This window comes from Brassica napus, chromosome C3 (assembly GCF_020379485.1).
Source record: "Brassica napus cultivar Da-Ae chromosome C3, Da-Ae, whole genome shotgun sequence".
Lineage (NCBI taxonomy): Eukaryota > Viridiplantae > Streptophyta > Magnoliopsida > Brassicales > Brassicaceae > Brassica > Brassica napus.
Window position 1 is genome coordinate 11,758,433 of NC_063446.1, and position 8,112 is coordinate 11,766,544.

Sequence of the window (8,112 nt, forward strand, 5' to 3'; positions counted from 1 at the left end):
ACACATTATCGGATTATTGACCCATATTAAATAGATGGGAAACCGCGTGCGTTGATGCATATACACGATTCTTTCTAAATTTGACCGTTGAAATTTTTATATCTAAGCCAGGGCTATATGTTGAATTATCGGCCTATCGTTACAAGATTAAAAGGCCCAAGGTATTTCCAAAAAGTAAAAAATAGAAACAGAGATTAGTAAGGCCCAAGAGAAAAAGGAGAAACTGCAAAAGAAAATTCCGACCTGCCGGAATCGAACCAGCGACCTAAAGATTATCTGCATCTACTACAGTCTTCCGCTCTACCAACTGAGCTAAGGTCGGTACTTGCAAGTTTATATGATCTATTAATCTATATTGACATTTATACTCACTTTTTTTTGGGTTAAACATTGCATTCATAATTTAATGACCAGAGTTAATCCTTTAAATCATGTATTTACAGTATAACTCTCACTTAAGATACTACTAGATCATGACCCGCCGGCGGGCGGGTTTTCATTCTTTTGCGAATGCGGGTTGTGTTTTTTTTATTGTAATGCAAAATTTGCTATGAAACTTGTGTTTTGATTTTGTTGTTGTGTTTTGATTTTGTTGTGTACATTATGAAGTTAATTTTTTAAACAATTATTACATAATTTCTCAGTGAGTTTATTATATTCTGACGTTTAATATATTTTGTGTAATGGTTCAAAACATTTTTTGATATATATTATATTTCAGTTTGGTTTGTTTTCAGGACAAAGTTATAAATATAACACTATAAAATATTACTATACTATGTAATATATAAAACTATATATGTTTATATTTGTTTTAGAAACATAATTTGAACCAACGTAATTCATAACACCAATATTCTGTCCCAACGTATACATGTAATTTACATGCAATCAAGCAAACGAAATTGAACTTTCTTTTTCTCTTTCCCCAAAGCTTGAACCGTTTGAACCCCATGAAGATCCACGACTTGTCCAATAACATCTGTATGAACAACAATACATAATGAATTTACGACAAAAGAATTCAAGATCTGTCCAAAACTTTAATAAGATCATAATATTCATTACAAAGTAATCAATAAACATGTGTACCTTTAAGAAAAATATTTTTCTTCTCGTCGATATTCCTTAACTCATCGTAACTCGAAAGAGAAAGAAAAAGATGATCAGATAGAAAATTACATCCAGTTTCCACTGTGTGGCCTGAAAAAAATCAATTTGTATTGATGAATTGTTGGGCGATATTGTCCAGAAGCGGCTAGAACTTAAAAAGTGTCGATAGTTTTCCACTCTCAAACCGGTAAATCACGTTGGAGACAAAAAAAAAATTGATTCCTTTTGCAATATGCTGCAATCTTTACACCCAACATAACATAAAAATTCAAATTATATAATGAATACTATAAGATGGTAACTAAAATATAACAATAAACAATACTCACAATTTCATCAGCTAAGATTAGGGATGGCAATCAAGGACCTGGACCGCAGGCCTGGCCCATAAAGGCTTGCTGCGGGGCGGGATTGGGCCTCCATTTGGTAAGCCCGCAAAATTGCGGGCCTCGCGGGATGGGTTCAAAGTGGGACGGATCGAAAGCGGGACGGGTCGAAAGCAGGATGGGCTTAACCTGCAGGATTTTGAAGACCCGCAGCCCTAAGTCCCTATTTATGCTTTCGCCTAAAACATTGAGAGAGAGAGAGAGAGGGAGAGAGATAGAGAGAGAGAGAGAGAGAGAGAGAGAGAGAGAGAGAGAGAGAGAGGAGGTGATTCGACGTTATGTAGCTCCGGTGGTTTTAGGGTCGATGATGCTTCCGGTCTCCCAAGCGCCTTCAATCTGCACCGTTGGAGCTTCTTCGAGGCATCATAAGAAGTTTGAAAACTCACTTTCCACCGAAGAAGAAGATCTAGTTCCCGCCATGAGTTCTTCATAGTTTTACCTATATGTATTTGTTCACATTATCATACATTTTGGAGTTTTAGGTTTGAATATATCTTTAACTGACTTCTATTATTCTTATTTTCAGAAGATGAAGTTGATGGTGAAGAAGAGAAATTTCCATCTTTTTGTCGCTTGTTGGTGATAAAGATGAAGAACAAGAAGTGTGATTGGTGTTTTTTTTAATCTATTTTTGGGATTCGCATCTTTGATTTGGTGTTGGTTTTATTTAATTTTGGATTCAGAAAACTAAAGCATTTGTTATGAACTTATGAGTTATAATATTTGGATTCAACAACTAAAGTATTGCTTATTTTAAAAATGTTTGGAGTCTAACAAAAGTAAATAAACTAGTGTTTTGATCCAACTCAAGTCTTCAACTAACAAGGGTATTGCTTTATCCAGTTCAATCCTCGACTAAACTCACTTACTGATCCGTCATGAAATTGATAAAGCGTCCTGAATCATGTCTTGAAGCGTTCAGGAGCCATATGTATGTTTGTAATTTTATGTCCCGCGGGCCGATCCGCAAAGGCCTACATGTTTTGTGGTACGGGTTTGGTCAGCCATTTTGAGGACCACAGCCCGCGCGGACCTGACCCGCAGTGACCCGCTCGAAGACGAGCCCGCTGCGGTACGGGACAGGACGGGACGGATCAACCTGTTTGACATTCCTAGCTAAGATGCATTCAAATGTGTCGCCTCCAAAACTGGTGTTTTGTTTCCAAGCATGAAGTACTTTAACACGAATTAGCCAATTGTTTCTTAATGGTTTGACACCATTAAGTAATCGAAAGTGCTTGGTTTCGTCATTTTTTTTTTGGAGCTTATCGTGGATGTGTAAAGATGATTTAGAAGACCGGTATTTATAGTTTAATTTTGGGGCGAGGAAACGAATGTACCACCCAAATATTCACTAAACCAATTAAGAAATCTATAATAAATACCAAATCACAGTATATGGTCACCGAGATATTAGACATAATTGAAACGACTTGGAGAAATGGTTTTTTCATAAAAGTTTTTATTTCAAAGTAAAATTCGAGATATCTATATCGGTTATGTAAATAATCATATGCATCGAATATATTACACAAATATTCCCTATGGCAATTTCCTAATCTATAATAAATACCAATCACGCAATATGGTCACCAAGATATTATGCATATTTGATACGACTTGGAGAAAGGGTTTTTAATAAAAGATGTTATTGTTAAGTAAAATTTGATGTTTCTGTTATGAAATATACCGGAATTATAGATATATATATCAATTATTAACAGAAATATAGGAACTTCCAAATCGAAATATTGTGTTTGATCAGTTTGAAAAGAAAAAAAAATGAGTAACTGAGATGAACTTGTGGTATGAATCGATGTTCAGAAGTGATTTTGTTTTTAACAAAATATTTTTATAGCATCTGTTCTGATATCTATGTGTCCATCGCTGAAACATTAAAATTGGAGCATGTATAATGTATTCTTGTTCGTTTGGCATAGTCTAGTGGTTGATTATTATTTTGTGTTTATTTTTCTAAAATTCAGTCCGATTTTAACAGGGTTGTAAGACATAGTCGACGGTTATATTCTGAAACTGTATAGTTTTTATTAACATAGATATCAGTATAGGGTCAGTTATGGTACGTTTAATAATAATTATGAGGTTGGATATGGTACGTCTAATTCATAAGGGATTAGGCATTTAATTAAAACTATGAAGTCGGTTATGGTACCTTTAATTTATAAGAGATAGGCATTTAATTAAAATACGAGGTCCACCTTAAAAATTCACCTAGAAGAAGTTGATGTTTCAAATTTAATAAGATAGATTTTGGAAATACTCAAATCTTATTCTCTAAAAATATAAGATAAATCATTGAAACATAAAAAGAATACTGTAGAATTTTTTAAATAATCAATGAAATTAATGTTTTAAAAAACATTGAAAGAGAGAGGGAAAAGGACATTACTTAAAAGGAGACAATGTATGTCGACACTCAAAGACAGTGGTAGCCCACTATAATAGCCCTGTTCGTTAGTTGATCGCAGCAATTGACATGAGCGACTGGAAATTGTTCATCATTTTTTGCTTAACTTGCCGCCAGTGTTAAAACAGAGAACGCAGCGTCAATTATTCTGACGGAATCCGGTGGTATTTGTGTCGCCAAATTAAATAGCGTCAGTGTTCCTCCTTTCTCTCTCTTGGCTGCGACATGAAAACAAGGATTTCTTCCATTTTTCTTCTTTCTTTCCGTTTAAGTTTTTCTTTTTTGCTTTGTAAAATCAGTCGCTAGACGCTACCGCCGCGATATAACAACGAACAGGGCTAATATCTGCAGATCTCATCACACCATGATTAATCCAGGTTCTTAGGGTGGGGTTCTTTAACTTTCGGTTAAAAACCGTTTCTTAGTTTTCAACTAAAAAAAGTTAAGAACCGGCTCTTAAATAACATATATAAGATCCGGTTCTTAGCCGAAAAGTGTAAAAAAAACAAATAAAATATCAAATCATGAGTTAAGAACCCCAAATTAAGAGTTCGGGTTAATCATGCTCTCACTGTCCAATGAAATCGCTTTGACGTGAGAGTTCGAAAGCTTTACGTTTGCTTGTTTGTTTTCTTATAATAATGTTTTTAGTATTATAGGGTCACCCTATTAGGGCGGCGGATGTGGTGGTCGTAAGAGCTTATCTATGTTTCTATTTGATTAAGTGTATGTCGTGTTAAGTTCGGGCATGTCCTGGTTTTCATGGTTTTCCAATTTAAACTCAATCAGTACCAGGTGGATTGTCCATAACCCTTTATATATATATATCGGGTGTTGGTCTTTTACCCACTCATTTTGATTTGAATTCCGCTTTTGGATTGAATCGGTAATATTCTTTTTTGGATCACCCTACTTGGGTCAACAAACGAAACTCTGATATCATGTTAAATTCAAGTTTATCATAGGCTTCTAATTTAAAATTAACTGGTGATAAATGGATTGACTATAACATTAATATATCACTCATGTCCATGGAAATTCCCGATGTGAGAGTTTTTATTCTCACATGCCCCTCCACCCCCACTCTACGATAATGGTTTGTATAACCATCAATCTCGACAATAACCCAATCTTTGATTAGGTTTGATCAGACCGCCACACCATTAAAGTTAAGTCTCTTTAGGATCGATCAGGCGTCTTTCGATGAGCCGGATCAATTTTGATTCAGTTGCTCGAGTGTGTGTTTGAGCATTGATACCATATTAAATTTGACCAACATTAGTATATAAATGGTTAGGCCAGTCCATTTATTGGCAATTAGTTTTAAATTAAAAATTCATAAAATTTAGCATGGTATTAGAGTTCATAAACCTAACTACTAAAAGGTTCAGTCCTCACATTCTTATAATTTGGCCCAAAAAGTAACTTGTGCTCTCAGACCCGATAATGATTGTCCGCAAAATTAATGGTTAGAAAAGTCATTATCTCAAACAAGTGTATTGATAATATTTAAATATTAATGGGACATACACCTTGATCTATAAAGAGTGTGTGAATATAAGTGAATCTAAGTTTCCACATTGGGAATTCACGTGAACAATATATAAAAGATTGGGTCCACTCCATTTATCGTTAATTGATTTTAAGTTGAAAGTCTATATGATAAATCTGAATTTAACAGTATGATTAAACTTATCATTTCCAATCTTGTTCTTCTTTTGTGCTGTAAACCTCTATGTATGCTCATCATTTTAATTAAGAAAGCCCTTTAAAAAAATCGTCTATAGTATTAGTGTTCATAATGATGAGTTACCATGATGATATATTTGATGTTTCACAATTTCATTACGATGGGCACTGGAGGCTATAGTGTTTTAGATGAATTTACAGGATAGTTAAAGTGTTGTTCTATAACAATGTACTTGCTACAAAATAGTATCGAGTGTCACAATGCTCAGGACGACCTTGAGATTTATGGATTAGAAACAACTATTAAGCATATATTTTGTAATGATTTGGGAACAAATGATATATCATATATTACACTATTATACGCTGTCAAAAAAACACTATTATACAAATCCAGAATTGACTCTGACAATGCATTCAGGACATTAGATTTCTTATGTGACATTTAGGAAGCATTTAGACTCTCACGAGTCACGAGGGATTGCGGTTTTATTAGCATTGAAAGATTTGAATCCAAATTTTCCAAAAAAATTTCAATGTTTTTAACTTGTTTCGCATTAATTGTTTGCGTTATTTTGTTCAAACTTTCCGGCTCGAAAATGTTGAATATTTTGAATGAATTAATACTCAAAGAGGTCACAGATTTAAATTCACATAGATCCATTACATTTGAGTCCATGGCTTTCTCTGCCCCTCACATAAATGTCTATGATATTGAATGCCTTATGACTATAACTTAGTGCACACAACCTTTCCTTTTTTTTTTGTATTTCGACTAAGCCTTCGTTGCACAAAAAAAGTTTTCTTTCTATAAACGGCATTTTTGGAAATTTACAAAACAGAGGTTTAAATTAACTTTTAATAAACGTTTCTTATTCTTGAAAATATATATAGATAGATGGATTTCATCTAAGCTTTCATTTTGGTTAAGATAATTTCGTAACGCTCTTAAAGATTATAAAAGAAATTCCAAAATGAAAAAGAAGCTGAAGTTATATTCGAGGATCTACAACCACATCTGATGTTATAATTAATTGAATGTCAACGTTCTCATAAAATAATATCAAAGGAGGAAAAGCGAAGCATGGGTCAGTAATACTTTGTGGGCTACTTTTTGTAAACGAATGTTTGGTGTTTTCAGTCGTCTTGTACGCATCTTCCAAATTCGGATGGAATTCTTTTTTTTTTCTTTTTTTTTGGAACACGGATGGAATTCTTCTCCTCATTGTTTAGTCGTATTCATCCATTTCATTTTCTTCATTTATCTATAAACAACACCAAAATAATTAGAGAAAATATTGTTTTAGAATACTATAATATATTCAGAAAGATATAGGTGATTAGGAGTAAAGAAAAGTCGAAATTGTTTCTAAGCACTTTATTAATACACACTGGTATAATTTCTTGAAACAAAATTATAAGTTTCTCATTTATTCATCTATTAAAGTTTTGATTGGTGCTTATCTATAAGTTATAAGAAATCCAAATATAAAAATATTATATACTGACAAAGGTGTCTTTATAATTGTCACATATATGCAAATGTTTATAAATTGGTAAAGAATGAATAATTCTATTATATATTTACTTCAAATATATGTTTTTCTGACAAAAAGAAATCAAATTTTATTTTGGTTATTTATATCTCGGTTCAATTTGATTTCATTTCATTTTTAAATCGATATAGTATTATTTATTCAATATCAAGAGTCAAATTGTTTTCTTAAACCATACTCACCAAGTTCATAAAGTCAACAATGATACTAGAGCAGTGTGGGTCATGCCCAGCATTGCATATCTCCAATCAAACTAGCTTGAAGATGAATAGCCGATAAGCCACAATAATGTGGCAAACCTTCTTTAAAAGCATGTAGTATATAAGACCATTTATTTTGCATTAAAACTTTTGGTTAAAATTTGTATTAATTCATTTTCAAAAAAATTGTATTAATTGAAATGACCTGTATAAAGAAACAAATCGAGTTAATATGAATTTTTTTTTTCTATCTCGATCAGTTGCTATCGTACTAGTCACTTTGGTCCTGACATTTATTTCTTTGAAATGCATTTAAACTCTGTCGATTGTTTTCCCTTGTTATTTAATGTGAATTTCATTTGCAATTAATTCTTTTTGAATCACCATGCATTATTGATTTGAACCAAACTACCAAGTATTATACCGGAGACTTATGGAGGGTTTTAGCCAAAACATAGAACTAGAAGCTGAAGTTGGCTAATAGTATAAAGTAGTCGTTTGAGATTTGTCGATAATAATTTCACGGCGGCTAGATAAATTTACTAGTTAATAAATACATATTCGGCATCTTTACTTTTTTCCATCGATCTAGCTAGTGGTCTTTGACCTCTCCATTTTCTTTTGGTCAATGACCTCTCCATTTTTCTTAATGTTATTGGTATACATATTGACAAGGTCAATGTGATCAGTGGTATGGAAAAACGTAAAACATTTCAAACAATTTTGTTTATGATGCAAAG

The 8,112-nt window shown here is 33.0% G+C and overlaps 1 non-coding gene across 1 annotated transcript; it reads right to left on the reverse strand.

The window, feature by feature from the left end:
• Positions 1–237: 237 nt before the first annotated feature.
• Positions 238–322, reverse strand: TRNAY-GUA. The gene is given in 2 exon segments: positions 238–273; positions 286–322. It is a non-coding gene; the product is annotated as a tRNA-Tyr (tRNA).
• Positions 323–8,112: the final 7,790 nt, after the last annotated feature.